Source organism: Schistocerca gregaria, unplaced genomic scaffold (assembly GCF_023897955.1).
Source record: "Schistocerca gregaria isolate iqSchGreg1 unplaced genomic scaffold, iqSchGreg1.2 ptg000582l, whole genome shotgun sequence".
Lineage (NCBI taxonomy): Eukaryota > Metazoa > Arthropoda > Insecta > Orthoptera > Acrididae > Schistocerca > Schistocerca gregaria.
In genome coordinates, this window is record NW_026061972.1 from 95380 (window position 1) to 120551 (window position 25172).

General features: G+C 49.0%; 44 non-coding genes across 44 annotated transcripts; all 44 read right to left on the minus strand.

Annotated features, from left to right (window-relative positions):
* Window positions 1–581: 581 nt before the first annotated feature.
* On the minus strand, window positions 582–663 carry Trnas-cga (transfer RNA serine (anticodon CGA)). The gene has a single exon. It is a non-coding gene; the product is annotated as a tRNA-Ser (tRNA).
* Window positions 664–800: 137 nt separating this feature from the next.
* On the minus strand, window positions 801–873 carry Trnak-uuu (transfer RNA lysine (anticodon UUU)). The gene has a single exon. It is a non-coding gene; the product is annotated as a tRNA-Lys (tRNA).
* Window positions 874–1409: 536 nt separating this feature from the next.
* On the minus strand, window positions 1410–1482 carry Trnaf-gaa (transfer RNA phenylalanine (anticodon GAA)). Its single transcript has one exon. It is a non-coding gene; the product is annotated as a tRNA-Phe (tRNA).
* Window positions 1483–2066: 584 nt separating this feature from the next.
* On the minus strand, window positions 2067–2148 carry Trnas-uga (transfer RNA serine (anticodon UGA)). The gene has a single exon. It is a non-coding gene; the product is annotated as a tRNA-Ser (tRNA).
* A 708-nt stretch (window positions 2149–2856) lies between these two features.
* On the minus strand, window positions 2857–2938 carry Trnas-cga (transfer RNA serine (anticodon CGA)). Its single transcript has one exon. It is a non-coding gene; the product is annotated as a tRNA-Ser (tRNA).
* A 137-nt stretch (window positions 2939–3075) lies between these two features.
* On the minus strand, window positions 3076–3148 carry Trnak-uuu (transfer RNA lysine (anticodon UUU)). Its single transcript has one exon. It is a non-coding gene; the product is annotated as a tRNA-Lys (tRNA).
* A 536-nt stretch (window positions 3149–3684) lies between these two features.
* Window positions 3685–3757, minus strand: Trnaf-gaa (transfer RNA phenylalanine (anticodon GAA)). The gene has a single exon. It is a non-coding gene; the product is annotated as a tRNA-Phe (tRNA).
* Window positions 3758–4342: 585 nt separating this feature from the next.
* On the minus strand, window positions 4343–4424 carry Trnas-uga (transfer RNA serine (anticodon UGA)). Its single transcript has one exon. It is a non-coding gene; the product is annotated as a tRNA-Ser (tRNA).
* Window positions 4425–5112: 688 nt separating this feature from the next.
* On the minus strand, window positions 5113–5194 carry Trnas-cga (transfer RNA serine (anticodon CGA)). The gene has a single exon. It is a non-coding gene; the product is annotated as a tRNA-Ser (tRNA).
* A 139-nt stretch (window positions 5195–5333) lies between these two features.
* On the minus strand, window positions 5334–5406 carry Trnak-uuu (transfer RNA lysine (anticodon UUU)). Its single transcript has one exon. It is a non-coding gene; the product is annotated as a tRNA-Lys (tRNA).
* Window positions 5407–5942: 536 nt separating this feature from the next.
* Window positions 5943–6015, minus strand: Trnaf-gaa (transfer RNA phenylalanine (anticodon GAA)). Its single transcript has one exon. It is a non-coding gene; the product is annotated as a tRNA-Phe (tRNA).
* Window positions 6016–6600: 585 nt separating this feature from the next.
* On the minus strand, window positions 6601–6682 carry Trnas-uga (transfer RNA serine (anticodon UGA)). The gene has a single exon. It is a non-coding gene; the product is annotated as a tRNA-Ser (tRNA).
* A 688-nt stretch (window positions 6683–7370) lies between these two features.
* Window positions 7371–7452, minus strand: Trnas-cga (transfer RNA serine (anticodon CGA)). Its single transcript has one exon. It is a non-coding gene; the product is annotated as a tRNA-Ser (tRNA).
* Window positions 7453–7591: 139 nt separating this feature from the next.
* On the minus strand, window positions 7592–7664 carry Trnak-uuu (transfer RNA lysine (anticodon UUU)). The gene has a single exon. It is a non-coding gene; the product is annotated as a tRNA-Lys (tRNA).
* Window positions 7665–8200: 536 nt separating this feature from the next.
* Trnaf-gaa (transfer RNA phenylalanine (anticodon GAA)) lies at window positions 8201–8273 on the minus strand. The gene has a single exon. It is a non-coding gene; the product is annotated as a tRNA-Phe (tRNA).
* Window positions 8274–8858: 585 nt separating this feature from the next.
* Window positions 8859–8940, minus strand: Trnas-uga (transfer RNA serine (anticodon UGA)). The gene has a single exon. It is a non-coding gene; the product is annotated as a tRNA-Ser (tRNA).
* Window positions 8941–9628: 688 nt separating this feature from the next.
* On the minus strand, window positions 9629–9710 carry Trnas-cga (transfer RNA serine (anticodon CGA)). The gene has a single exon. It is a non-coding gene; the product is annotated as a tRNA-Ser (tRNA).
* A 139-nt stretch (window positions 9711–9849) lies between these two features.
* Window positions 9850–9922, minus strand: Trnak-uuu (transfer RNA lysine (anticodon UUU)). Its single transcript has one exon. It is a non-coding gene; the product is annotated as a tRNA-Lys (tRNA).
* Window positions 9923–10458: 536 nt separating this feature from the next.
* Trnaf-gaa (transfer RNA phenylalanine (anticodon GAA)) lies at window positions 10459–10531 on the minus strand. The gene has a single exon. It is a non-coding gene; the product is annotated as a tRNA-Phe (tRNA).
* Window positions 10532–11116: 585 nt separating this feature from the next.
* Window positions 11117–11198, minus strand: Trnas-uga (transfer RNA serine (anticodon UGA)). Its single transcript has one exon. It is a non-coding gene; the product is annotated as a tRNA-Ser (tRNA).
* A 688-nt stretch (window positions 11199–11886) lies between these two features.
* On the minus strand, window positions 11887–11968 carry Trnas-cga (transfer RNA serine (anticodon CGA)). The gene has a single exon. It is a non-coding gene; the product is annotated as a tRNA-Ser (tRNA).
* A 139-nt stretch (window positions 11969–12107) lies between these two features.
* On the minus strand, window positions 12108–12180 carry Trnak-uuu (transfer RNA lysine (anticodon UUU)). The gene has a single exon. It is a non-coding gene; the product is annotated as a tRNA-Lys (tRNA).
* A 536-nt stretch (window positions 12181–12716) lies between these two features.
* Window positions 12717–12789, minus strand: Trnaf-gaa (transfer RNA phenylalanine (anticodon GAA)). Its single transcript has one exon. It is a non-coding gene; the product is annotated as a tRNA-Phe (tRNA).
* A 585-nt stretch (window positions 12790–13374) lies between these two features.
* On the minus strand, window positions 13375–13456 carry Trnas-uga (transfer RNA serine (anticodon UGA)). Its single transcript has one exon. It is a non-coding gene; the product is annotated as a tRNA-Ser (tRNA).
* Window positions 13457–14144: 688 nt separating this feature from the next.
* On the minus strand, window positions 14145–14226 carry Trnas-cga (transfer RNA serine (anticodon CGA)). Its single transcript has one exon. It is a non-coding gene; the product is annotated as a tRNA-Ser (tRNA).
* A 139-nt stretch (window positions 14227–14365) lies between these two features.
* On the minus strand, window positions 14366–14438 carry Trnak-uuu (transfer RNA lysine (anticodon UUU)). Its single transcript has one exon. It is a non-coding gene; the product is annotated as a tRNA-Lys (tRNA).
* A 536-nt stretch (window positions 14439–14974) lies between these two features.
* On the minus strand, window positions 14975–15047 carry Trnaf-gaa (transfer RNA phenylalanine (anticodon GAA)). The gene has a single exon. It is a non-coding gene; the product is annotated as a tRNA-Phe (tRNA).
* A 585-nt stretch (window positions 15048–15632) lies between these two features.
* Trnas-uga (transfer RNA serine (anticodon UGA)) lies at window positions 15633–15714 on the minus strand. The gene has a single exon. It is a non-coding gene; the product is annotated as a tRNA-Ser (tRNA).
* A 688-nt stretch (window positions 15715–16402) lies between these two features.
* On the minus strand, window positions 16403–16484 carry Trnas-cga (transfer RNA serine (anticodon CGA)). Its single transcript has one exon. It is a non-coding gene; the product is annotated as a tRNA-Ser (tRNA).
* Window positions 16485–16623: 139 nt separating this feature from the next.
* Window positions 16624–16696, minus strand: Trnak-uuu (transfer RNA lysine (anticodon UUU)). Its single transcript has one exon. It is a non-coding gene; the product is annotated as a tRNA-Lys (tRNA).
* A 536-nt stretch (window positions 16697–17232) lies between these two features.
* On the minus strand, window positions 17233–17305 carry Trnaf-gaa (transfer RNA phenylalanine (anticodon GAA)). Its single transcript has one exon. It is a non-coding gene; the product is annotated as a tRNA-Phe (tRNA).
* A 585-nt stretch (window positions 17306–17890) lies between these two features.
* On the minus strand, window positions 17891–17972 carry Trnas-uga (transfer RNA serine (anticodon UGA)). The gene has a single exon. It is a non-coding gene; the product is annotated as a tRNA-Ser (tRNA).
* A 688-nt stretch (window positions 17973–18660) lies between these two features.
* Window positions 18661–18742, minus strand: Trnas-cga (transfer RNA serine (anticodon CGA)). Its single transcript has one exon. It is a non-coding gene; the product is annotated as a tRNA-Ser (tRNA).
* Window positions 18743–18881: 139 nt separating this feature from the next.
* Trnak-uuu (transfer RNA lysine (anticodon UUU)) lies at window positions 18882–18954 on the minus strand. Its single transcript has one exon. It is a non-coding gene; the product is annotated as a tRNA-Lys (tRNA).
* A 536-nt stretch (window positions 18955–19490) lies between these two features.
* Window positions 19491–19563, minus strand: Trnaf-gaa (transfer RNA phenylalanine (anticodon GAA)). The gene has a single exon. It is a non-coding gene; the product is annotated as a tRNA-Phe (tRNA).
* A 585-nt stretch (window positions 19564–20148) lies between these two features.
* Window positions 20149–20230, minus strand: Trnas-uga (transfer RNA serine (anticodon UGA)). Its single transcript has one exon. It is a non-coding gene; the product is annotated as a tRNA-Ser (tRNA).
* A 688-nt stretch (window positions 20231–20918) lies between these two features.
* On the minus strand, window positions 20919–21000 carry Trnas-cga (transfer RNA serine (anticodon CGA)). Its single transcript has one exon. It is a non-coding gene; the product is annotated as a tRNA-Ser (tRNA).
* Window positions 21001–21139: 139 nt separating this feature from the next.
* Window positions 21140–21212, minus strand: Trnak-uuu (transfer RNA lysine (anticodon UUU)). The gene has a single exon. It is a non-coding gene; the product is annotated as a tRNA-Lys (tRNA).
* Window positions 21213–21748: 536 nt separating this feature from the next.
* On the minus strand, window positions 21749–21821 carry Trnaf-gaa (transfer RNA phenylalanine (anticodon GAA)). The gene has a single exon. It is a non-coding gene; the product is annotated as a tRNA-Phe (tRNA).
* A 585-nt stretch (window positions 21822–22406) lies between these two features.
* Window positions 22407–22488, minus strand: Trnas-uga (transfer RNA serine (anticodon UGA)). Its single transcript has one exon. It is a non-coding gene; the product is annotated as a tRNA-Ser (tRNA).
* A 688-nt stretch (window positions 22489–23176) lies between these two features.
* On the minus strand, window positions 23177–23258 carry Trnas-cga (transfer RNA serine (anticodon CGA)). The gene has a single exon. It is a non-coding gene; the product is annotated as a tRNA-Ser (tRNA).
* A 139-nt stretch (window positions 23259–23397) lies between these two features.
* Trnak-uuu (transfer RNA lysine (anticodon UUU)) lies at window positions 23398–23470 on the minus strand. Its single transcript has one exon. It is a non-coding gene; the product is annotated as a tRNA-Lys (tRNA).
* Window positions 23471–24006: 536 nt separating this feature from the next.
* Window positions 24007–24079, minus strand: Trnaf-gaa (transfer RNA phenylalanine (anticodon GAA)). The gene has a single exon. It is a non-coding gene; the product is annotated as a tRNA-Phe (tRNA).
* Window positions 24080–24664: 585 nt separating this feature from the next.
* On the minus strand, window positions 24665–24746 carry Trnas-uga (transfer RNA serine (anticodon UGA)). The gene has a single exon. It is a non-coding gene; the product is annotated as a tRNA-Ser (tRNA).
* Between the last annotated feature and the right edge of the window lie 426 nt (window positions 24747–25172).

Sequence of the window (25172 nt, forward strand, 5' to 3'; positions counted from 1 at the left end):
TATTAATTTTCGCCTAGACATGGCGTTGAACCCAACACCCTTTGGTTGAAAATCAAACGCTCTACCGACTGAGCTATCGTACAGCTGCGTGGCGTGCGAGTGATTCGCATGACGTAATTACTGGCTTATGGCTCCAATGGCGACTTCACCGACTTCCCACTGACGCACCGCTGACGCTAGTTTTCTGTCGTCTTAAGTGGTCGACATACTTGCAAGTAGCTGCGAGATCTTAAGAAAAGAAACGCTGCACCATTGCTTTTTCCGCACTCGAATGACTGAATTGCGATTCTTAAAAAAGAGAGAAATGAATGTTGGCTCTGTCCAACGCTTCCAAGCACGTCTGTGTACTCACGAACTCGGCGTCGACGCGAGAAAATGACGGGAGCGCACTCGTGGGCCTGCGACGGCTTTCTGCAGTCGCAGCGTCAGTGAGAGGAGAACCGGTAGCCACAGTAAGCAGCAGCCGTCGCGACACTCAGTATTGTTAAACGGAAATTTTCGTCTTGTTGAAGATGGCGCCATCGGTTTGCAACCGCGTTCACGTGTGTGAAAATATTTGCTCCTCTTTACGCAAAATCGCACGCAGCCGGTAGGATTCGAACCTACGCTCCCAGGGGGAATCTGATTTCGAGTCAGACGCCTTAACCACTCGGCCACGACTGCCCGTAGGTCGAGGTTCTCCGACACATGCAACTTCTACGGTTTAAAGCTATGTGGCATCAGAAAACGGCGTAGCTGCATTCTTTTCCGTAGTGTTTCCACCGCTACCAGAGGAATCGCTACCAAAGTATTAAAATTTCCGCCCGAACAGGGACTTGAACCCTGGACCCTTAGGTTAAAAGCCTAATGCTCTACCGACTGAGCTATCCGGGCTCACACGACAGCAGAGAACATCCCACGATGCACAGCTGTACATTGACTCATGTCCTTCACAGCTGTGCTATCGCTGCATGGAGCTGTTACTAATTAAACGTCGCCTGAATGCTGTCTACAAACGTGTCGCGCTAAGCTCGTAGCAGACTATCGAAGAATGCTGACACACAATGCAAAAACAAACCGCAGCAGTCGTTAGGTCTCATACGTTGGAGTAGAGGATTTACGTGTTTTGTCGACACTCACTGAGTAATTGGAAATTTCACAAGCATTTCGAATGCAATGCTTCCCACGTTTTCGCTCATTTCACGGTTCCGTTGGAGACGTTCTTCACCTCCTGACACAAAAAAAGGAACGCAGTCGGTAGGACTTTTCGTATTTTCTTACTTCTCAGGGAGTTGCCTACTGTGTTCCTCTTACGGCAAGCACTAGACAACCTGAACAGTTACAGGATAGAGTCATTTTTGTTATCGGCTGTACCTACATCATCACAGACTCGGAGCAATTCCATTGGCATCAGCTTCAAAACATACGCTTGCCGAAACCCGGGATCGAACCAGGGACCTTTAGATCTTCAGTCTAACGCTCTCCCAACTGAGCTATTTCGGCTCACACGTAAGTCCGCAGATTTGCGCGTCTTCGTTAACCTCTGAATCGCCGCCAATTTCACAGTCATCTTCGTCTGATAAGACATAGGGACGCTGAAAGGCGAGCAGCAGATGCAGTGAAGTACCACACACATTTCTTCTGATTCCATCATCGTAAGAAGCAAACATGTCGACTCGATTCATGTAATATTGACTTCGCTTTCTCTAGAAAACCTTTGCTATATCGATGCCACGTGCAACTCGTGTGCAGAGAACGAGACACAAGAAGGAGTGAGCCTCTCTACCATGTGAGAGGCAGTATCTAGCAGATACACACGCTAAAACATTTGACTTGCGTTAGCTCATAAATTGCTACACGTAATTGTCTGCAAGCTAAAATGGACACATCTGCACTGCCCAGAGAGGCGACACTTGCACTCACACCTGGTGGACGGCAGTGTGACGAGGCGATGAGCTGTGGCTTCTGGGTGCGACTGTAGCGCTGCAGCCAATAATACTGCACATTGCCGGCGACCCACGTGTTTAGTAGTGACGCAACTGCTAGAATGCAGCTGAACGCCCATCTTTTGAGAGCTACAAAATTTCCGCAGTCGGCAGGACTCGAACCTACGCTCCCAGAGGGAATCTGATTTCAAGTCAGACGCCTTAACCACTCGGCCACGACTGCCGGTAGCAGTAGCGTCTTCCGACACGTGAAAGTGCACCTTTAGAAGCAATCCAATGGCAGAAAGCGGCGTGGCCTCACTCTTTTCTGTAGTGTTTCCATTGCCAGCACATTAGCCGTTACGAAAGTGTATTAATTTTCGCCTAGACATGGCGTTGAACCCAACACCCTTTGGTTGAAAATCAAACGCTCTACCGACTGAGCTATCGTACAGCTGCGTGGCGTGCGAGTGATTCGCATGACGTAATTACTGGCTTATGGCTCCAATGGCGACTTCACCGACTTCCCACTGACGCACCGCTGACGCTAGTTTTCTGTCGTCTTAAGTGGTCGACATACTTGCAAGTAGCTGCGAGATCTTAAGAAAAGAAACGCTGCACCATTGCTTTTTCCGCACTCGAATGACTGAATTGCGATTCTTAAAAAAGAGAGAAATGAATGTTGGCTCTGTCCAACGCTTCCAAGCACGTCTGTGTACTCACGAACTCGGCGTCGACGCGAGAAAATGACGGGAGCGCACTCGTGGGCCTGCGACGGCTTTCTGCAGTCGCAGCGTCAGTGAGAGGAGAACCGGTAGCCACAGTAAGCAGCAGCCGTCGCGACACTCAGTATTGTTAAACGGAAATTTTCGTCTTGTTGAAGATGGCGCCATCGGTTTGCAACCGCGTTCACGTGTGTGAAAATATTTGCTCCTCTTTACGCAAAATCGCACGCAGCCGGTAGGATTCGAACCTACGCTCCCAGGGGGAATCTGATTTCGAGTCAGACGCCTTAACCACTCGGCCACGACTGCCCGTAGGTCGAGGTTCTCCGACACATGCAACTTCTACGGTTTAAAGCTATGTGGCATCAGAAAACGGCGTAGCTGCATTCTTTTCCGTAGTGTTTCCACCGCTACCAGAGGAATCGCTACCAAAGTATTAAAATTTCCGCCCGAACAGGGACTTGAACCCTGGACCCTTAGGTTAAAAGCCTAATGCTCTACCGACTGAGCTATCCGGGCTCACACGACAGCAGAGAACATCCCACGATGCACAGCTGTACATTGACTCATGTCCTTCACAGCTGTGCTATCGCTGCATGGAGCTGTTACTAATTAAACGTCGCCTGAATGCTGTCTACAAACGTGTCGCGCTAAGCTCGTAGCAGACTATCTAAGAATGCTGACACACGATGCAAAAACAAACCGCAGCAGTCGTTAGGTCTCATACGTTGGAGTAGAGGAGTTACGTGTTTTGTCGACACTCACTGGGCAATTGGAAAATTCACAAGTATTTCGAATGCAATGCTTCCCACGTTTTCGCTCATTTCACGGTTCCGTTGGAGACGTTCTTTACCTCCTGACACAAAAAAGGGAACGCAGTCGGTAGGACTTTTCGTATTTTCTTACTTCTCAGGGAGTTGCCTACTGTGTTCCTCTTACGGCAAGCACTAGACAACCTGAACAGTTACAGGACAGAGTCATTTTTGTTCTCGGCTGTACTTACATCATCACAGACTCGGAGCAATTCCATTGGCATCAGCTTCAAAACAAACACTTGCCGAAACCCGAGATCGAACCAGGGACCTTTAGATCTTCAGTCTAACGCTCTCCCAACTGAGCTATTTCGGCTCACACCTATGTCTGCACAATTGCGCGTCTTCGTTAAACTTCTGAATCGCCGCCAATTTCACAGTCATCTTCGTCTGATAAGACACAGGGAGGCTGGAAGGCGAGCAGCAGATGCAGTGAAGTACCACACACATTTCTTCTGATTCCATCATCGTAAGAAGCAAACATGTCGACTCGATTCATGTAATATCGACTTCGCTGGCGCTAGAAAACCTTTGCTATATCGATGCCACGTGCAACTCGTGTGCAGAGAACGAGACACAAGAAGGAGTGAGTCTCTCCACTATGTGAGAGCCAGTATCTAGCAGAAACACACGCTAAAACATTTGACTTGCGTTAGCTCATAAATTGCTACACGTCACCGTCTGCAAGCTAAAATGGACACATCTGCACTGCCCAGAGAGGCGACACTTGCACTGACACTTGGTGGACGGCAGTGAGACGAGGAGATGAGCTGTGGCTTCTGGGAGCGACTGTAGCGCTGCACCAAAGAACACTGCACATTGCTGGAGACCCACGTGTTTAGTAGAGACGCAACTGCTAGGATGCAGCTGAACGTCCATCTTCTGAGAGCGAGAAAATTTTCGCAGTCGGCAGGACTCGAACCTACGCTCCCAGAGGGAATCTGATTTCAAGTCAGACGCCTTAACCACTCGGCCACGACTGCCGGTGGCAATAGCGTCTTCCGACAAGTGAAAGTCCAACTTTAGAAGCAATCCAATGGCAGAAAGCTGCGTGGCCTAACTCTTTTCTGTAGTGTTTCCATTGCCAGCACATTAGCCGTTACGAAATTGTATTAATTTTCGCCTAGACATGGCCTTGAACCCAACACCCTTTGGTTGAAAATCAAACGCTCTACCGACTGAGCTATCGTACAGCTGCGTTGCGTGCGAGTGATTCGCATGACGTAATTACTGGCTTGTGGCTCCAATGGCGACTTCACCGACTTCCCACTGACGCACCGCTGACGCTAGTTTACTGTCGTCTTAAGTGGTCGACATACTTGCAAGTAGCTGCGACATCTTAAGAAAAGAAACGCTGCACCATTGCTTTTGCCGCACTCGAATGACTGAATTGCGATTCTTAAAAAAGAGAGAAATGAATGTTTGCTCTGTCCAACGCTTCCAAGCACGTCTGTGTACTCACGAACTCGGCGTCGACGCGAGAAAATGACGGCAGCGCACTCGTGGGCCTGCGACGGCTTTCTGCAGTCCCAGCGTCAGTGAGAGGTGAACCGGTAGCCACAGAAAGCAGCGGCCGCCGCGACACTCAGTACTGTAAAACGGAAATTTTCGTCTTGTTGAGGATGGCGTCACGTGTGTGAAAATATTTGCTCCTCTTTATGCAAAATCGCACGCAGCCGGTAGGATTCGAACCTACGCTCCCACAGGGAATCTGATTTCGAGTCAGACGCCTTAACTACTCGGCCACGACTGCCGTAGTTCGGGATTTTCTCCCGAAACATGCAACTGATACGGTTTAAAGCACTGTGGCGTCAGAAAACGGCGTAGCTGCATTCTTTTCCGTAGTGTTTCCACCGCTACCAGAGGAATCGCTACCAAAGTATTGAAATCTCCGCCCGAACAGGGACTTGAACCCTGGACCCTTAGGTTAAAAGCCTAATGCTCTACCGACTGAGCTATCCGGGCTCACATGACGTTAGAGATCGTCCCACGATGCACAGCTATACATTGACTCATGTCCTTCACAGTTGTGCTATCGCTGCATCGAGCTGTTACTAATTAAACGTCGCCTGAATGCTGTCTACAAACGTGTCGCGCTAAGCTCGTAGCAGACTATCTAAGAATGCTGACACACGATGCAAAAACAAACCGCAGCAGTCGTTAGGTCTCATACGTTGGAGTAGAGGAGTTACGTGTTTTGTCGACACTCACTGGGCAATTGGAAAATTCACAAGTATTTCGAATGCAATGCTTCCCACGTTTTCGCTCATTTCACGGTTCCGTTGGAGACGTTCTTTACCTCCTGACACAAAAAAGGGAACGCAGTCGGTAGGACTTTTCGTATTTTCTTACTTCTCAGGGAGTTGCCTACTGTGTTCCTCTTACGGCAAGCACTAGACAACCTGAACAGTTACAGGACAGAGTCATTTTTGTTCTCGGCTGTACTTACATCATCACAGACTCGGAGCAATTCCATTGGCATCAGCTTCAAAACAAACACTTGCCGAAACCCGGGATCGAACCAGGGACCTTTAGATCTTCAGTCTAACGCTCTCCCAACTGAGCTATTTCGGCTCACACCTATGTCTGCACAATTGCGCGTCTTCGTTAAACTTCTGAATCGCCGCCAATTTCACAGTCATCTTCGTCTGATAAGACACAGGGAGGCTGGAAGGCGAGCAGCAGATGCAGTGAAGTACCACACACATTTCTTCTGATTCCATCATCGTAAGAAGCAAACATGTCGACTCGATTCATGTAATATCGACTTCGCTGGCGCTAGAAAACCTTTGCTATATCGATGCCACGTGCAACTCGTGTGCAGAGAACGAGACACAAGAAGGAGTGAGTCTCTCCACTATGTGAGAGCCAGTATCTAGCAGAAACACACGCTAAAACATTTGACTTGCGTTAGCTCATAAATTGCTACACGTCACCGTCTGCAAGCTAAAATGGACACATCTGCACTGCCCAGAGAGGCGACACTTGCACTGACACTTGGTGGACGGCAGTGAGACGAGGAGATGAGCTGTGGCTTCTGGGAGCGACTGTAGCGCTGCACCAAAGAACACTGCACATTGCTGGAGACCCACGTGTTTAGTAGAGACGCAACTGCTAGGATGCAGCTGAACGTCCATCTTCTGAGAGCGAGAAAATTTTCGCAGTCGGCAGGACTCGAACCTACGCTCCCAGAGGGAATCTGATTTCAAGTCAGACGCCTTAACCACTCGGCCACGACTGCCGGTGGCAATAGCGTCTTCCGACAAGTGAAAGTCCAACTTTAGAAGCAATCCAATGGCAGAAAGCTGCGTGGCCTAACTCTTTTCTGTAGTGTTTCCATTGCCAGCACATTAGCCGTTACGAAATTGTATTAATTTTCGCCTAGACATGGCCTTGAACCCAACACCCTTTGGTTGAAAATCAAACGCTCTACCGACTGAGCTATCGTACAGCTGCGTTGCGTGCGAGTGATTCGCATGACGTAATTACTGGCTTGTGGCTCCAATGGCGACTTCACCGACTTCCCACTGACGCACCGCTGACGCTAGTTTACTGTCGTCTTAAGTGGTCGACATACTTGCAAGTAGCTGCGACATCTTAAGAAAAGAAACGCTGCACCATTGCTTTTGCCGCACTCGAATGACTGAATTGCGATTCTTAAAAAAGAGAGAAATGAATGTTTGCTCTGTCCAACGCTTCCAAGCACGTCTGTGTACTCACGAACTCGGCGTCGACGCGAGAAAATGACGGCAGCGCACTCGTGGGCCTGCGACGGCTTTCTGCAGTCCCAGCGTCAGTGAGAGGTGAACCGGTAGCCACAGAAAGCAGCGGCCGCCGCGACACTCAGTACTGTAAAACGGAAATTTTCGTCTTGTTGAGGATGGCGTCACGTGTGTGAAAATATTTGCTCCTCTTTATGCAAAATCGCACGCAGCCGGTAGGATTCGAACCTACGCTCCCACAGGGAATCTGATTTCGAGTCAGACGCCTTAACTACTCGGCCACGACTGCCGTAGTTCGGGATTTTCTCCCGAAACATGCAACTGATACGGTTTAAAGCACTGTGGCGTCAGAAAACGGCGTAGCTGCATTCTTTTCTGTAGTGTTTCCACCGCTACCAGAGGAATCGCTACCAAAGTATTAAAATCTCCGCCCGAACAGGGACTTGAACCCTGGACCCTTAGGTTAAAAGCCTAATGCTCTACCGACTGAGCTATCCGGGCTCACATGACGTTAGATATCGTCCCACGATGCACAGCTATACATTGACTCATGTCCTTCACAGTTGTGCTATCGCTGCATCGAGCTGTTACTAATTAAACGTCGCCTGAATGCTGTCTACAAACGTGTCGCGCTAAGCTCGTAGCAGACTATCTAAGAATGCTGACACACGATGCAAAAACAAACCGCAGCAGTCGTTAGGTCTCATACGTTGGAGTAGAGGAGTTACGTGTTTTGTCGACACTCACTGGGCAATTGGAAAATTCACAAGTATTTCGAATGCAATGCTTCCCACGTTTTCGCTCATTTCACGGTTCCGTTGGAGACGTTCTTTACCTCCTGACACAAAAAAGGGAACGCAGTCGGTAGGACTTTTCGTATTTTCTTACTTCTCAGGGAGTTGCCTACTGTGTTCCTCTTACGGCAAGCACTAGACAACCTGAACAGTTACAGGACAGAGTCATTTTTGTTCTCGGCTGTACTTACATCATCACAGACTCGGAGCAATTCCATTGGCATCAGCTTCAAAACAAACACTTGCCGAAACCCGGGATCGAACCAGGGACCTTTAGATCTTCAGTCTAACGCTCTCCCAACTGAGCTATTTCGGCTCACACCTATGTCTGCACAATTGCGCGTCTTCGTTAAACTTCTGAATCGCCGCCAATTTCACAGTCATCTTCGTCTGATAAGACACAGGGAGGCTGGAAGGCGAGCAGCAGATGCAGTGAAGTACCACACACATTTCTTCTGATTCCATCATCGTAAGAAGCAAACATGTCGACTCGATTCATGTAATATCGACTTCGCTGGCGCTAGAAAACCTTTGCTATATCGATGCCACGTGCAACTCGTGTGCAGAGAACGAGACACAAGAAGGAGTGAGTCTCTCCACTATGTGAGAGCCAGTATCTAGCAGAAACACACGCTAAAACATTTGACTTGCGTTAGCTCATAAATTGCTACACGTCACCGTCTGCAAGCTAAAATGGACACATCTGCACTGCCCAGAGAGGCGACACTTGCACTGACACTTGGTGGACGGCAGTGAGACGAGGAGATGAGCTGTGGCTTCTGGGAGCGACTGTAGCGCTGCACCAAAGAACACTGCACATTGCTGGAGACCCACGTGTTTAGTAGAGACGCAACTGCTAGGATGCAGCTGAACGTCCATCTTCTGAGAGCGAGAAAATTTTCGCAGTCGGCAGGACTCGAACCTACGCTCCCAGAGGGAATCTGATTTCAAGTCAGACGCCTTAACCACTCGGCCACGACTGCCGGTGGCAATAGCGTCTTCCGACAAGTGAAAGTCCAACTTTAGAAGCAATCCAATGGCAGAAAGCTGCGTGGCCTAACTCTTTTCTGTAGTGTTTCCATTGCCAGCACATTAGCCGTTACGAAATTGTATTAATTTTCGCCTAGACATGGCCTTGAACCCAACACCCTTTGGTTGAAAATCAAACGCTCTACCGACTGAGCTATCGTACAGCTGCGTTGCGTGCGAGTGATTCGCATGATGTAATTACTGGCTTGTGGCTCCAATGGCGACTTCACCGACTTCCCACTGACGCACCGCTGACGCTAGTTTACTGTCGTCTTAAGTGGTCGACATACTTGCAAGTAGCTGCGACATCTTAAGAAAAGAAACGCTGCACCATTGCTTTTGCCGCACTCGAATGACTGAATTGCGATTCTTAAAAAAGAGAGAAATGAATGTTTGCTCTGTCCAACGCTTCCAAGCACGTCTGTGTACTCACGAACTCGGCGTCGACGCGAGAAAATGACGGCAGCGCACTCGTGGGCCTGCGACGGCTTTCTGCAGTCCCAGCGTCAGTGAGAGGTGAACCGGTAGCCACAGAAAGCAGCGGCCGCCGCGACACTCAGTACTGTAAAACGGAAATTTTCGTCTTGTTGAGGATGGCGTCACGTGTGTGAAAATATTTGCTCCTCTTTATGCAAAATCGCACGCAGCCGGTAGGATTCGAACCTACGCTCCCACAGGGAATCTGATTTCGAGTCAGACGCCTTAACTACTCGGCCACGACTGCCGTAGTTCGGGATTTTCTCCCGAAACATGCAACTGATTCGGTTTAAAGCACTGTGGCGTCAGAAAACGGCGTAGCTGCATTCTTTTCCGTAGTGTTTCCACCGCTACCAGAGGAATCGCTACCAAAGTATTAAAACCTCCGCCCGAACAGGGACTTGAACCCTGGACCCTTAGGTTAAAAGCCTAATGCTCTACCGACTGAGCTATCCGGGCTCACATGACGTTAGAGATCGTCCCACGATGCACAGCTATACATTGACTCATGTCCTTCACAGTTGTGCTATCGCTGCATCGAGCTGTTACTAATTAAACGTCGCCTGAATGCTGTCTACAAACGTGTCGCGCTAAGCTCGTAGCAGACTATCTAAGAATGCTGACACACGATGCAAAAACAAACCGCAGCAGTCGTTAGGTCTCATACGTTGGAGTAGAGGAGTTACGTGTTTTGTCGACACTCACTGGGCAATTGGAAAATTCACAAGTATTTCGAATGCAATGCTTCCCACGTTTTCGCTCATTTCACGGTTCCGTTGGAGACGTTCTTTACCTCCTGACACAAAAAAGGGAACGCAGTCGGTAGGACTTTTCGTATTTTCTTACTTCTCAGGGAGTTGCCTACTGTGTTCCTCTTACGGCAAGCACTAGACAACCTGAACAGTTACAGGACAGAGTCATTTTTGTTCTCGGCTGTACTTACATCATCACAGACTCGGAGCAATTCCATTGGCATCAGCTTCAAAACAAACACTTGCCGAAACCCGGGATCGAACCAGGGACCTTTAGATCTTCAGTCTAACGCTCTCCCAACTGAGCTATTTCGGCTCACACCTATGTCTGCACAATTGCGCGTCTTCGTTAAACTTCTGAATCGCCGCCAATTTCACAGTCATCTTCGTCTGATAAGACACAGGGAGGCTGGAAGGCGAGCAGCAGATGCAGTGAAGTACCACACACATTTCTTCTGATTCCATCATCGTAAGAAGCAAACATGTCGACTCGATTCATGTAATATCGACTTCGCTGGCGCTAGAAAACCTTTGCTATATCGATGCCACGTGCAACTCGTGTGCAGAGAACGAGACACAAGAAGGAGTGAGTCTCTCCACTATGTGAGAGCCAGTATCTAGCAGAAACACACGCTAAAACATTTGACTTGCGTTAGCTCATAAATTGCTACACGTCACCGTCTGCAAGCTAAAATGGACACATCTGCACTGCCCAGATAGGCGAGACTTGCACTGACACTTGGTGGACGGCAGTGAGACGAGGAGATGAGCTGTGGCTTCTGGGAGCGACTGTAGCGCTGCACCAAAGAACACTGCACATTGCTGGAGACCCACGTGTTTAGTAGAGACGCAACTGCTAGGATGCAGCTGAACGTCCATCTTCTGAGAGCGAGAAAATTTTCGCAGTCGGCAGGACTCGAACCTACGCTCCCAGAGGGAATCTGATTTCAAGTCAGACGCCTTAACCACTCGGCCACGACTGCCGGTGGCAATAGCGTCTTCCGACAAGTGAAAGTCCAACTTTAGAAGCAATCCAATGGCAGAAAGCTGCGTGGCCTAACTCTTTTCTGTAGTGTTTCCATTGCCAGCACATTAGCCGTTACGAAATTGTATTAATTTTCGCCTAGACATGGCCTTGAACCCAACACCCTTTGGTTGAAAATCAAACGCTCTACCGACTGAGCTATCGTACAGCTGCGTTGCGTGCGAGTGATTCGCATGACGTAATTACTGGCTTGTGGCTCCAATGGCGACTTCACCGACTTCCCACTGACGCACCGCTGACGCTAGTTTACTGTCGTCTTAAGTGGTCGACATACTTGCAAGTAGCTGCGACATCTTAAGAAAAGAAACGCTGCACCATTGCTTTTGCCGCACTCGAATGACTGAATTGCGATTCTTAAAAAAGAGAGAAATGAATGTTTGCTCTGTCCAACGCTTCCAAGCACGTCTGTGTACTCACGAACTCGGCGTCGACGCGAGAAAATGACGGCAGCGCACTCGTGGGCCTGCGACGGCTTTCTGCAGTCCCAGCGTCAGTGAGAGGTGAACCGGTAGCCACAGAAAGCAGCGGCCGCCGCGACACTCAGTACTGTAAAACGGAAATTTTCGTCTTGTTGAGGATGGCGTCACGTGTGTGAAAATATTTGCTCCTCTTTATGCAAAATCGCACGCAGCCGGTAGGATTCGAACCTACGCTCCCACAGGGAATCTGATTTCGAGTCAGACGCCTTAACTACTCGGCCACGACTGCCGTAGTTCGGGATTTTCTCCCGAAACATGCAACTGATACGGTTTAAAGCACTGTGGCGTCAGAAAACGGCGTAGCTGCATTCTTTTCCGTAGTGTTTCCACCGCTACCAGAGGAATCGCTACCAAAGTATTAAAATCTCCGCCCAAACAGGGACTTGAACCCTGGACCCTTAGGTTAAAAGCCTAATGCTCTACCGACTGAGCTATCCGGGCTCACATGACGTTAGAGATCGTCCCACGATGCACAGCTATACATTGACTCATGTCCTTCACAGTTGTGCTATCGCTGCATCGAGCTGTTACTAATTAAACGTCGCCTGAATGCTGTCTACAAACGTGTCGCGCTAAGCTCGTAGCAGACTATCTAAGAATGCTGACACACGATGCAAAAACAAACCGCAGCAGTCGTTAGGTCTCATACGTTGGAGTAGAGGAGTTACGTGTTTTGTCGACACTCACTGGGCAATTGGAAAATTCACAAGTATTTCGAATGCAATGCTTCCCACGTTTTCGCTCATTTCACGGTTCCGTTGGAGACGTTCTTTACCTCCTGACACAAAAAAGGGAACGCAGTCGGTAGGACTTTTCGTATTTTCTTACTTCTCAGGGAGTTGCCTACTGTGTTCCTCTTACGGCAAGCACTAGACAACCTGAACAGTTACAGGACAGAGTCATTTTTGTTCTCGGCTGTACTTACATCATCACAGACTCGGAGCAATTCCATTGGCATCAGCTTCAAAACAAACACTTGCCGAAACCCGGGATCGAACCAGGGACCTTTAGATCTTCAGTCTAACGCTCTCCCAACTGAGCTATTTCGGCTCACACCTATGTCTGCACAATTGCGCGTCTTCGTTAAACTTCTGAATCGCCGCCAATTTCACAGTCATCTTCGTCTGATAAGACACAGGGAGGCTGAAAGGCGAGCAGCAGATGCAGTGAAGTACCACACACATTTCTTCTGATTCCATCATCGTAAGAAGCAAACATGTCGACTCGATTCATGTAATATCGACTTCGCTGGCGCTAGAAAACCTTTGCTATATCGATGCCACGTGCAACTCGTGTGCAGAGAACGAGACACAAGAAGGAGTGAGTCTCTCCACTATGTGAGAGCCAGTATCTAGCAGAAACACACGCTAAAACATTTGACTTGCGTTAGCTCATAAATTGCTACACGTCACCGTCTGCAAGCTAAAATGGACACATCTGCACTGCCCAGAGAGGCGACACTTGCACTGACACTTGGTGGACGGCAGTGAGACGAGGAGATGAGCTGTGGCTTCTGGGAGCGACTGTAGCGCTGCACCAAAGAACACTGCACATTGCTGGAGACCCACGTGTTTAGTAGAGACGCAACTGCTAGGATGCAGCTGAACGTCCATCTTCTGAGAGCGAGAAAATTTTCGCAGTCGGCAGGACTCGAACCTACGCTCCCAGAGGGAATCTGATTTCAAGTCAGACGCCTTAACCACTCGGCCACGACTGCCGGTGGCAATAGCGTCTTCCGACAAGTGAAAGTCCAACTTTAGAAGCAATCCAATGGCAGTAAGCTGCGTGGCCTAACTCTTTTCTGTAGTGTTTCCATTGCCAGCACATTAGCCGTTACGAAATTGTATTAATTTTCGCCTAGACATGGCCTTGAACCCAACACCCTTTGGTTGAAAATCAAACGCTCTACCGACTGAGCTATCGTACAGCTGCGTTGCGTGCGAGTGATTCGCATGACGTAATTACTGGCTTGTGGCTCCAATGGCGACTTCACCGACTTCCCACTGACGCACCGCTGACGCTAGTTTACTGTCGTCTTAAGTGGTCGACATACTTGCAAGTAGCTGCGACATCTTAAGAAAAGAAACGCTGCACCATTGCTTTTGCCGCACTCGAATGACTGAATTGCGATTCTTAAAAAAGAGAGAAATGAATGTTTGCTCTGTCCAACGCTTCCAAGCACGTCTGTGTACTCACGAACTCGGCGTCGACGCGAGAAAATGACGGCAGCGCACTCGTGGGCCTGCGACGGCTTTCTGCAGTCCCAGCGTCAGTGAGAGGTGAACCGGTAGCCACAGAAAGCAGCGGCCGCCGCGACACTCAGTACTGTAAAACGGAAATTTTCGTCTTGTTGAGGATGGCGTCACGTGTGTGAAAATATTTGCTCCTCTTTATGCAAAATCGCACGCAGCCGGTAGGATTCGAACCTACGCTCCCACAGGGAATCTGATTTCGAGTCAGACGCCTTAACTACTCGGCCACGACTGCCGTAGTTCGGGACTTTCTTCCGAAACATGCAACTGATACGGTTTAAAGCACTGTGGCGTCAGAAAACGGCGTAGCTGCATTCTTTTCCGTAGTGTTTCCACCGCTACCAGAGGAATCGCTACCAAAGTATTAAAATCTCCGCCCGAACAGGGACTTGAACCCTGGACCCTTAGGTTAAAAGCCTAATGCTCTACCGACTGAGCTATCCGGGCTCACATGACGTTAGAGATCGTCCCACGATGCACAGCTATACATTGACTCATGTCCTTCACAGTTGTGCTATCGCTGCATCGAGCTGTTACTAATTAAACGTCGCCTGAATGCTGTCTACAAACGTGTCGCGCTAAGCTCGTAGCAGACTATCTAAGAATGCTGACACACGATGCAAAAACAAACCGCAGCAGTCGTTAGGTCTCATACGTTGGAGTAGAGGAGTTACGTGTTTTGTCGACACTCACTGGGCAATTGGAAAATTCACAAGTATTTCGAATGCAATGCTTCCCACGTTTTCGCTCATTTCACGGTTCCGTTGGAGACGTTCTTTACCTCCTGACACAAAAAAGGGAACGCAGTCGGTAGGACTTTTCGTATTTTCTTACTTCTCAGGGAGTTGCCTACTGTGTTCCTCTTACGGCAAGCACTAGACAACCTGAACAGTTACAGGACAGAGTCATTTTTGTTCTCGGCTGTACTTACATCATCACAGACTCGGAGCAATTCCATTGGCATCAGCTTCAAAACAAACACTTGCCGAAACCCGGGATCGAACCAGGGACCTTTAGATCTTCAGTCTAACGCTCTCCCAACTGAGCTATTTCGGCTCACACCTATGTCTGCACAATTGCGCGTCTTCGTTAAACTTCTGAATCGCCGCCAATTTCACAGTCATCTTCGTCTGATAAGACACAGGGAGGCTGGAAGGCGAGCAGCAGATGCAGTGAAGTACCACACACATTTCTTCTGATTCCATCATCGTAAGAAGCAAACATGTCGACTCGATTCATGTAATATCGACTTCGCTGGCGCTAGAAAACCTTTGCTATATCGATGCCACGTGCAACTCGTGTGCAGAGAACGAGACACAAGAAGGAGTGAGTCTCTCCACTATGTGAGAGCCAGTATCTAGCAGAAACACACGCTAAAACATTTGACTTGCGTTAGCTCATAAATTGCTACACGTCACCGTCTGCAAGCTAAAATGGACACATCTGCACTGCCCAGAGAGGCGACACTTGCACTGACACTTGGTGGACGGCAGTGAGACGAGGAGATGAGCTGTGGCTTCTGGGAGCGACTGTAGCGCTGCACCAAAGAACACTGCACATTGCTGGAGACCCACGTGTTTAGTAGAGACGCAACTGCTAGGATGCAGCTGAACGTCCATCTTCTGAGAGCGAGAAAATTTTCGCAGTCGGCAGGACTCGAACCTACGCTCCCAGAGGGAATCTGATTTCAAGTCAGACGCCTTAACCACTCGGCCACGACTGCCGGTGGCAATAGCGTCTTCCGACAAGTGAAAGTCCAACTTTAGAAGCAATCCAATGGCAGAAAGCTGCGTGGCCTAACTCTTTTCTGTAGTGTTTCCATTGCCAGCACATTAGCCGTTACGAAATTGTATTAATTTTCGCCTAGACATGGCCTTGAACCCAACACCCTTTGGTTGAAAATCAAACGCTCTACCGACTGAGCTATCGTACAGCTGCGTTGCGTGCGAGTGATTCGCATGACGTAATTACTGGCTTGTGGCTCCAATGGCGACTTCACCGACTTCCCACTGACGCACCGCTGACGCTAGTTTACTGTCGTCTTAAGTGGTCGACATACTTGCAAGTAGCTGCGACATCTTAAGAAAAGAAACGCTGCACCATTGCTTTTGCCGCACTCGAATGACTGAATTGCGATTCTTAAAAAAGAGAGAAATGAATGTTTGCTCTGTCCAACGCTTCCAAGCACGTCTGTGTACTCACGAACTCGGCGTCGACGCGAGAAAATGACGGCAGCGCACTCGTGGGCCTGCGACGGCTTTCTGCAGTCCCAGCGTCAGTGAGAGGTGAACCGGTAGCCACAGAAAGCAGCGGCCGCCGCGACACTCAGTACTGTAAAACGGAAATTTTCGTCTTGTTGAGGATGGCGTCACGTGTGTGAAAATATTTGCTCCTCTTTATGCAAAATCGCACGCAGCCGGTAGGATTCGAACCTACGCTCCCACAGGGAATCTGATTTCGAGTCAGACGCCTTAACTACTCGGCCACGACTGCCGTAGTTCGGGATTTTCTCCCGAAACATGCAACTGATACGGTTTAAAGCACTGTGGCGTCAGAAAACGGCGTAGCTGCATTCTTTTCCGTAGTGTTTCCACCGCTACCAGAGGAATCGCTACCAAAGTATTAAAATCTCCGCCCGAACAGGGACTTGAACCCTGGACCCTTAGGTTAAAAGCCTAATGCTCTACCGACTGAGCTATCCGGGCTCACATGACGTTAGAGATCGTCCCACGATGCACAGCTATACATTGACTCATGTCCTTCACAGTTGTGCTATCGCTGCATCGAGCTGTTACTAATTAAACGTCGCCTGAATGCTGTCTACAAACGTGTCGCGCTAAGCTCGTAGCAGACTATCTAAGAATGCTGACACACGATGCAAAAACAAACCGCAGCAGTCGTTAGGTCTCATACGTTGGAGTAGAGGAGTTACGTGTTTTGTCGACACTCACTGGGCAATTGGAAAATTCACAAGTATTTCGAATGCAATGCTTCCCACGTTTTCGCTCATTTCACGGTTCCGTTGGAGACGTTCTTTACCTCCTGACACAAAAAAGGGAACGCAGTCGGTAGGACTTTTCGTATTTTCTTACTTCTCAGGGAGTTGCCTACTGTGTTCCTCTTACGGCAAGCACTAGACAACCTGAACAGTTACAGGACAGAGTCATTTTTGTTCTCGGCTGTACTTACATCATCACAGACTCGGAGCAATTCCATTGGCATCAGCTTCAAAACAAACACTTGCCGAAACCCGGGATCGAACCAGGGACCTTTAGATCTTCAGTCTAACGCTCTCCCAACTGAGCTATTTCGGCTCACACCTATGTCTGCACAATTGCGCGTCTTCGTTAAACTTCTGAATCGCCGCCAATTTCACAGTGATCTTCGTCTGATAAGACACAGGGAGGCTGGAAGGCGAGCAGCAGATGCAGTGAAGTACCACACACATTTCTTCTGATTCCATCATCGTAAGAAGCAAACATGTCGACTCGATTCATGTAATATCGACTTCGCTGGCGCTAGAAAACCTTTGCTATATCGATGCCACGTGCAACTCGTGTGCAGAGAACGAGACACAAGAAGGAGTGAGTCTCTCCACTATGTGAGAGCCAGTATCTAGCAGAAACACACGCTAAAACATTTGACTTGCGTTAGCTCATAAATTGCTACACGTCACCGTCTGCAAGCTAAAATGGACACATCTGCACTGCCCAGAGAGGCGACACTTGCACTGACACTTGGTGGACGGCAGTGAGACGAGGAGATGAGCTGTGGCTTCTGGGAGCGACTGTAGCGCTGCACCAAAGAACACTGCACATTGCTGGAGACCCACGTGTTTAGTAGAGACGCAACTGCTAGGATGCAGCTGAACGTCCATCTTCTGAGAGCGAGAAAATTTTCGCAGTCGGCAGGACTCGAAGCTACGCTCCCAGAGGGAATCTGATTTCAAGTCAGACGCCTTAACCACTCGGCCACGACTGCCGGTGGCAATAGCGTCTTCCGACAAGTGAAAGTCCAACTTTAGAAGCAATCCAATGGCAGAAAGCTGCGTGGCCTAACTCTTTTCTGTAGTGTTTCCATTGCCAGCACATTAGCCGTTACGAAATTGTATTAATTTTCGCCTAGACATGGCCTTGAACCCAACACCCTTTGGTTGAAAATCAAACGCTCTACCGACTGAGCTATCGTACAGCTGCGTTGCGTGCGAGTGATTCGCATGACGTAATTACTGGCTTGTGGCTCCAATGGCGACTTCACCGACTTCCCACTGACGCACCGCTGACGCTAGTTTACTGTCGTCTTAAGTGGTCGACATACTTGCAAGTAGCTGCGAGATCTTAAGAAAAGAAACGCTGCACCATTGCTTTTGCCGCACTCGAATGACTGAATTGCGATTCTTAAAAAAGAGAGAAATGAATGTTTGCTCTGTCCAACGCTTCCAAGCACGTCTGTGTACTCACGAACTCGGCGTCGACGCGAGAAAATGACGGCAGCGCACTCGTGGGCCTGCGACGGCTTTCTGCAGTCCCAGCGTCAGTGAGAGGTGAACCGGTAGCCACAGAAAGCAGCGGCCGCCGCGACACTCAGTACTGTAAAACGGAAATTTTCGTCTTGTTGAGGATGGCGTCACGTGTGTGAAAATATTTGCTCCTCTTTATGCAAAATCGCACGCAGCCGGTAGGATTCGAACCTACGCTCCCACAGGGAATCTGATTTCGAGTCAGACGCCTTAACTACTCGGCCACGACTGCCGTAGTTCGGGATTTTCTCCCGAAACATGCAACTGATACGGTTTAAAGCACTGTGGCGTCAGAAAACGGCGTAGCTGCATTCTTTTCCGTAGTGTTTCCACCGCTACCAGAGGAATCGCTACCAAAGTATTAAAATCTCCGCCCGAACAGGGACTTGAACCCTGGACCCTTAGGTTAAAAGCCTAATGCTCTACCGACTGAGCTATCCGGGCTCACATGATGTTAGAGATCGTCCCACGATGCACAGCTATACATTGACTCATGTCCTTCACAGTTGTGCTATCGCTGCATCGAGCTGTTACTAATTAAACGTCGCCTGAATGCTGTCTACAAACGTGTCGCGCTAAGCTCGTAGCAGACTATCTAAGAATGCTGACACACGATGCAAAAACAAACCGCAGCAGTCGTTAGGTCTCATACGTTGGAGTAGAGGAGTTACGTGTTTTGTCGACACTCACTGGGCAATTGGAAAATTCACAAGTATTTCGAATGCAATGCTTCCCACGTTTTCGCTCATTTCACGGTTCCGTTGGAGACGTTCTTTACCTCCTGACACAAAAAAGGGAACGCAGTCGGTAGGACTTTTCGTATTTTCTTACTTCTCAGGGAGTTGCCTACTGTGTTCCTCTTACGGCAAGCACTAGACAACCTGAACAGTTACAGGACAGAGTCATTTTTGTTCTCGGCTGTACTTACATCATCACAGACTCGGAGCAATTCCATTGGCATCAGCTTCAAAACAAACACTTGCCGAAACCCGGGATCGAACCAGGGACCTTTAGATCTTCAGTCTAACGCTCTCCCAACTGAGCTATTTCGGCTCACACCTATGTCTGCACAATTGCGCGTCTTCGTTAAACTTCTGAATCGCCGCCAATTTCACAGTGATCTTCGTCTGATAAGACACAGGGAGGCTGGAAGGCGAGCAGCAGATGCAGTGAAGTACCACACACATTTCTTCTGATTCCATCATCGTAAGAAGCAAACATGTCGACTCGATTCATGTAATATCGACTTCGCTGGCGCTAGAAAACCTTTGCTATATCGATGCCACGTGCAACTCGTGTGCAGAGAACGAGACACAAGAAGGAGTGAGTCTCTCCACTATGTGAGAGCCAGTATCTAGCAGAAACACACGCTAAAACATTTGACTTGCGTTAGCTCATAAATTGCTACACGTCACCGTCTGCAAGCTAAAATGGACACATCTGCACTGCCCAGAGAGGCGACACTTGCACTGACACTTGGTGGACGGCAGTGAGACGAGGAGATGAGCTGTGGCTTCTGGGAGCGACTGTAGCGCTGCACCAAAGAACACTGCACATTGCTGGAGACCCACGTGTTTAGTAGAGACGCAACTGCTAGGATGCAGCTGAACGTCCATCTTCTGAGAGCGAGAAAATTTTCGCAGTCGGCAGGACTCGAAGCTACGCTCCCAGAGGGAATCTGATTTCAAGTCAGACGCCTTAACCACTCGGCCACGACTGCCGGTGGCAATAGCGTCTTCCGACAAGTGAAAGTCCAACTTTAGAAGCAATCCAATGGCAGAAAGCTGCGTGGCCTAACTCTTTTCTGTAGTGTTTCCATTGCCAGCACATTAGCCGTTACGAAATTGTATTAATTTTCGCCTAGACATGGCCTTGAACCCAACACCCTTTGGTTGAAAATCAAACGCTCTACCGACTGAGCTATCGTACAGCTGCGTTGCGTGCGAGTGATTCGCATGACGTAATTACTGGCTTGTGGCTCCAATGGCGACTTCACCGACTTCCCACTGACGCACCGCTGACGCTAGTTTACTGTCGTCTTAAGTGGTCGACATACTTGCAAGTAGCTGCGAGATCTTAAGAAAAGAAACGCTGCACCATTGCTTTTGCCGCACTCGAATGACTGAATTGCGATTCTTAAAAAAGAGAGAAATGAATGTTTGCTCTGTCCAACGCTTCCAAGCACGTCTGTGTACTCACGAACTCGGCGTCGACGCGAGAAAATGACGGCAGCGCACTCGTGGGCCTGCGACGGCTTTCTGCAGTCCCAGCGTCAGTGAGAGGTGAACCGGTAGCCACAGAAAGCAGCGGCCGCCGCGACACTCAGTACTGTAAAACGGAAATTTTCGTCTTGTTGAGGATGGCGTCACGTGTGTGAAAATATTTGCTCCTCTTTATGCAAAATCGCACGCAGCCGGTAGGATTCGAACCTACGCTCCCACAGGGAATCTGATTTCGAGTCAGACGCCTTAACTACTCGGCCACGACTGCCGTAGTTCGGGATTTTCTCCCGAAACATGCAACTGATACGGTTTAAAGCACTGTGGCGTCAGAAAACGGCGTAGCTGCATTCTTTTCCGTAGTGTTTCCACCGCTACCAGAGGAATCGCTACCAAAGTATTAAAATCTCCGCCCGAACAGGGACTTGAACCCTGGACCCTTAGGTTAAAAGCCTAATGCTCTACCGACTGAGCTATCCGGGCTCACATGATGTTAGAGATCGTCCCACGATGCACAGCTATACATTGACTCATGTCCTTCACAGTTGTGCTATCGCTGCATCGAGCTGTTACTAATTAAACGTCGCCTGAATGCTGTCTACAAACGTGTCGCGCTAAGCTCGTAGCAGACTATCTAAGAATGCTGACACACGATGCAAAAACAAACCGCAGCAGTCGTTAGGTCTCATACGTTGGAGTAGAGGAGTTACGTGTTTTGTCGACACTCACTGGGCAATTGGAAAATTCACAAGTATTTCGAATGCAATGCTTCCCACGTTTTCGCTCATTTCACGGTTCCGTTGGAGACGTTCTTTACCTCCTGACACAAAAAAGGGAACGCAGTCGGTAGGACTTTTCGTATTTTCTTACTTCTCAGGGAGTTGCCTACTGTGTTCCTCTTACGGCAAGCACTAGACAACCTGAACAGTTACAGGACAGAGTCATTTTTGTTCTCGGCTGTACTTACATCATCACAGACTCGGAGCAATTCCATTGGCATCAGCTTCAAAACAAACACTTGCCGAAACCCGGGATCGAACCAGGGACCTTTAGATCTTCAGTCTAACGCTCTCCCAACTGAGCTATTTCGGCTCACACCTATGTCTGCACAATTGCGCGTCTTCGTTAAACTTCTGAATCGCCGCCAATTTCACAGTGATCTTCGTCTGATAAGACACAGGGAGGCTGGAAGGCGAGCAGCAGATGCAGTGAAGTACCACACACATTTCTTCTGATTCCATCATCGTAAGAAGCAAACATGTCGACTCGATTCATGTAATATCGACTTCGCTGGCGCTAGAAAACCTTTGCTATATCGATGCCACGTGCAACTCGTGTGCAGAGAACGAGACACAAGAAGGAGTGAGTCTCTCCACTATGTGAGAGCCAGTATCTAGCAGAAACACACGCTAAAACATTTGACTTGCGTTAGCTCATAAATTGCTACACGTCACCGTCTGCAAGCTAAAATGGACACATCTGCACTGCCCAGAGAGGCGACACTTGCACTGACACTTGGTGGACGGCAGTGAGACGAGGAGATGAGCTGTGGCTTCTGGGAGCGACTGTAGCGCTGCACCAAAGAACACTGCACATTGCTGGAGACCCACGTGTTTAGTAGAGACGCAACTGCTAGGATGCAGCTGAACGTCCATCTTCTGAGAGCAAGAAAATTTTCGCAGTCGGCAGGACTCGAACCTACGCTCCCAGAGGGAATCTGATTTCAAGTCAGACGCCTTAACCACTCGGCCACGACTGCCGGTGGCAATAGCGTCTTCCGACAAGTGAAAGTCCAACTTTAGAAGCAATCCAATGGCAGAAAGCTGCGTGGCCTAACTCTTTTCTGTAGTGTTTCCATTGCCAGCACATTAGCCGTTACGAAATTGTATTAATTTTCGCCTAGACATGGCCTTGAACCCAACACCCTTTGGTTGAAAATCAAACGCTCTACCGACTGAGCTATCGTACAGCTGCGTTGCGTGCGAGTGATTCGCATGACGTAATTACTGGCTTGTGGCTCCAATGGCGACTTCACCGACTTCCCACTGACGCACCGCTGACGCTAGTTTACTGTCGTCTTAAGTGGTCGACATACTTGCAAGTAGCTGCGACATCTTAAGAAAAGAAACGCTGCACCATTGCTTTTGCCGCACTCGAATGACTGAATTGCGATTCTTAAAAAAGAGAGAAATGAATGTTTGCTCTGTCCAACGCTTCCAAGCACGTCTGTGTACTCACGAACTCGGCGTCGACGCGAGAAAATGACGGCAGCGCACTCGTGGGCCTGCGACGGCTTTCTGCAGTCCCAGCGTCAGTGAGAGGTGAACCGGTAGCCACAGAAAGCAGCGGCCGCCGCGACACTCAGTACTGTAAAACGGAAATTTTCGTCTTGTTGAGGATGGCGTCACGTGTGTGAAAATATTTGCTCCTCTTTATGCAAAATCGCACGCAGCCGGTAGGATTCGAACCTACGCTCCCACAGGGAATCTGATTTCGAGTCAGACGCCTTAACTACTCGGCCACGACTGCCGTAGTTCGGGATTTTCTCCCGAAACATGCAACTGATACGGTTTAAAGCACTGTGGCGTCAGAAAACGGCGTAGCTGCATTCTTTTCCGTAGTGTTTCCACCGCTACCAGAGGAATCGCTACCAAAGTATTAAAATCTCCGCCCGAACAGGGACTTGAACCCTGGACCCTTAGGTTAAAAGCCTAATGCTCTACCGACTGAGCTATCCGGGCTCACATGACGTTAGAGATCGTCCCACGATGCACAGCTATACATTGACTCATGTCCTTCACAGTTGTGCTATCGCTGCATCGAGCTGTTACTAATTAAACGTCGCCTGAATGCTGTCTACAAACGTGTCGCGCTAAGCTCGTAGCAGACTATCTAAGAATGCTGACACACGATGCAAAAACAAACCGCAGCAGTCGTTAGGTCTCATACGTTGGAGTAGAGGAGTTACGTGTTTTGTCGACACTCACTGGGCAATTGGAAAATTCACAAGTATTTCGAATGCAATGCTTCCCACGTTTTCGCTCATTTCACGGTTCCGTTGGAGACGTTCTTTACCTCCTGACACAAAAAAGGGAACGCAGTCGGTAGGACTTTTCGTATTTTCTTACTTCTCAGGGAGTTGCCTACTGTGTTCCTCTTACGGCAAGCACTAGACAACCTGAACAGTTACAGGACAGAGTCATTTTTGTTCTCGGCTGTACTTACATCATCACAGACTCGGAGCAATTCCATTGGCATCAGCTTCAAAACAAACACTTGCCGAAACCCGGGATCGAACCAGGGACCTTTAGATCTTCAGTCTAACGCTCTCCCAACTGAGCTATTTCGGCTCACACCTATGTCTGCACAATTGCGCGTATTCGTTAAACTTCTGAATCGCCGCCAATTTCACAGTGATCTTCGTCTGATAAGACACAGGGAGGCTGGAAGGCGAGCAGCAGATGCAGTGAAGTACCACACACATTTCTTCTGATTCCATCATCGTAAGAAGCAAACATGTCGACTCGATTCATGTAATATCGACTTCGCTGGCGCTAGAAAACCTTTGCTATATCGATGCCACGTGCAACTCGTGTGCAGAGAACGAGACACAAGAAGGAGTGAGTCTCTCCACTATGTGAGAGCCAGTATCTAGCAGAAACACACGCTAAAACATTTGACTTGCGTTAGCTCATAAATTGCTACACGTCACCGTCTGCAAGCTAAAATGGACACATCTGCACTGCCCAGAGAGGCGACACTTGCACTGACACTTGGTGGACGGCAGTGAGACGAGGAGATGAGCTGTGGCTTCTGGGAGCGACTGTAGCGCTGCACCAAAGAACACTGCACATTGCTGGAGACCCACGTGTTTAGTAGAGACGCAACTGCTAGGATGCAGCTGAACGTCCATCTTCTGAGAGCGAGAAAATTTTCGCAGTCGGCAGGACTCGAAGCTACGCTCCCAGAGGGAATCTGATTTCAAGTCAGACGCCTTAACCACTCGGCCACGACTGCCGGTGGCAATAGCGTCTTCCGACAAGTGAAAGTCCAACTTTAGAAGCAATCCAATGGCAGAAAGCTGCGTGGCCTAACTCTTTTCTGTAGTGTTTCCATTGCCAGCACATTAGCCGTTACGAAATTGTATTAATTTTCGCCTAGACATGGCCTTGAACCCAACACCCTTTGGTTGAAAATCAAACGCTCTACCGACTGAGCTATCGTACAGCTGCGTTGCGTGCGAGTGATTCGCATGACGTAATTACTGGCTTGTGGCTCCAATGGCGACTTCACCGACTTCCCACTGACGCACCGCTGACGCTAGTTTACTGTCGTCTTAAGTGGTCGACATACTTGCAAGTAGCTGCGACATCTTAAGAAAAGAAACGCTGCACCATTGCTTTTGCCGCACTCGAATGACTGAATTGCGATTCTTAAAAAAGA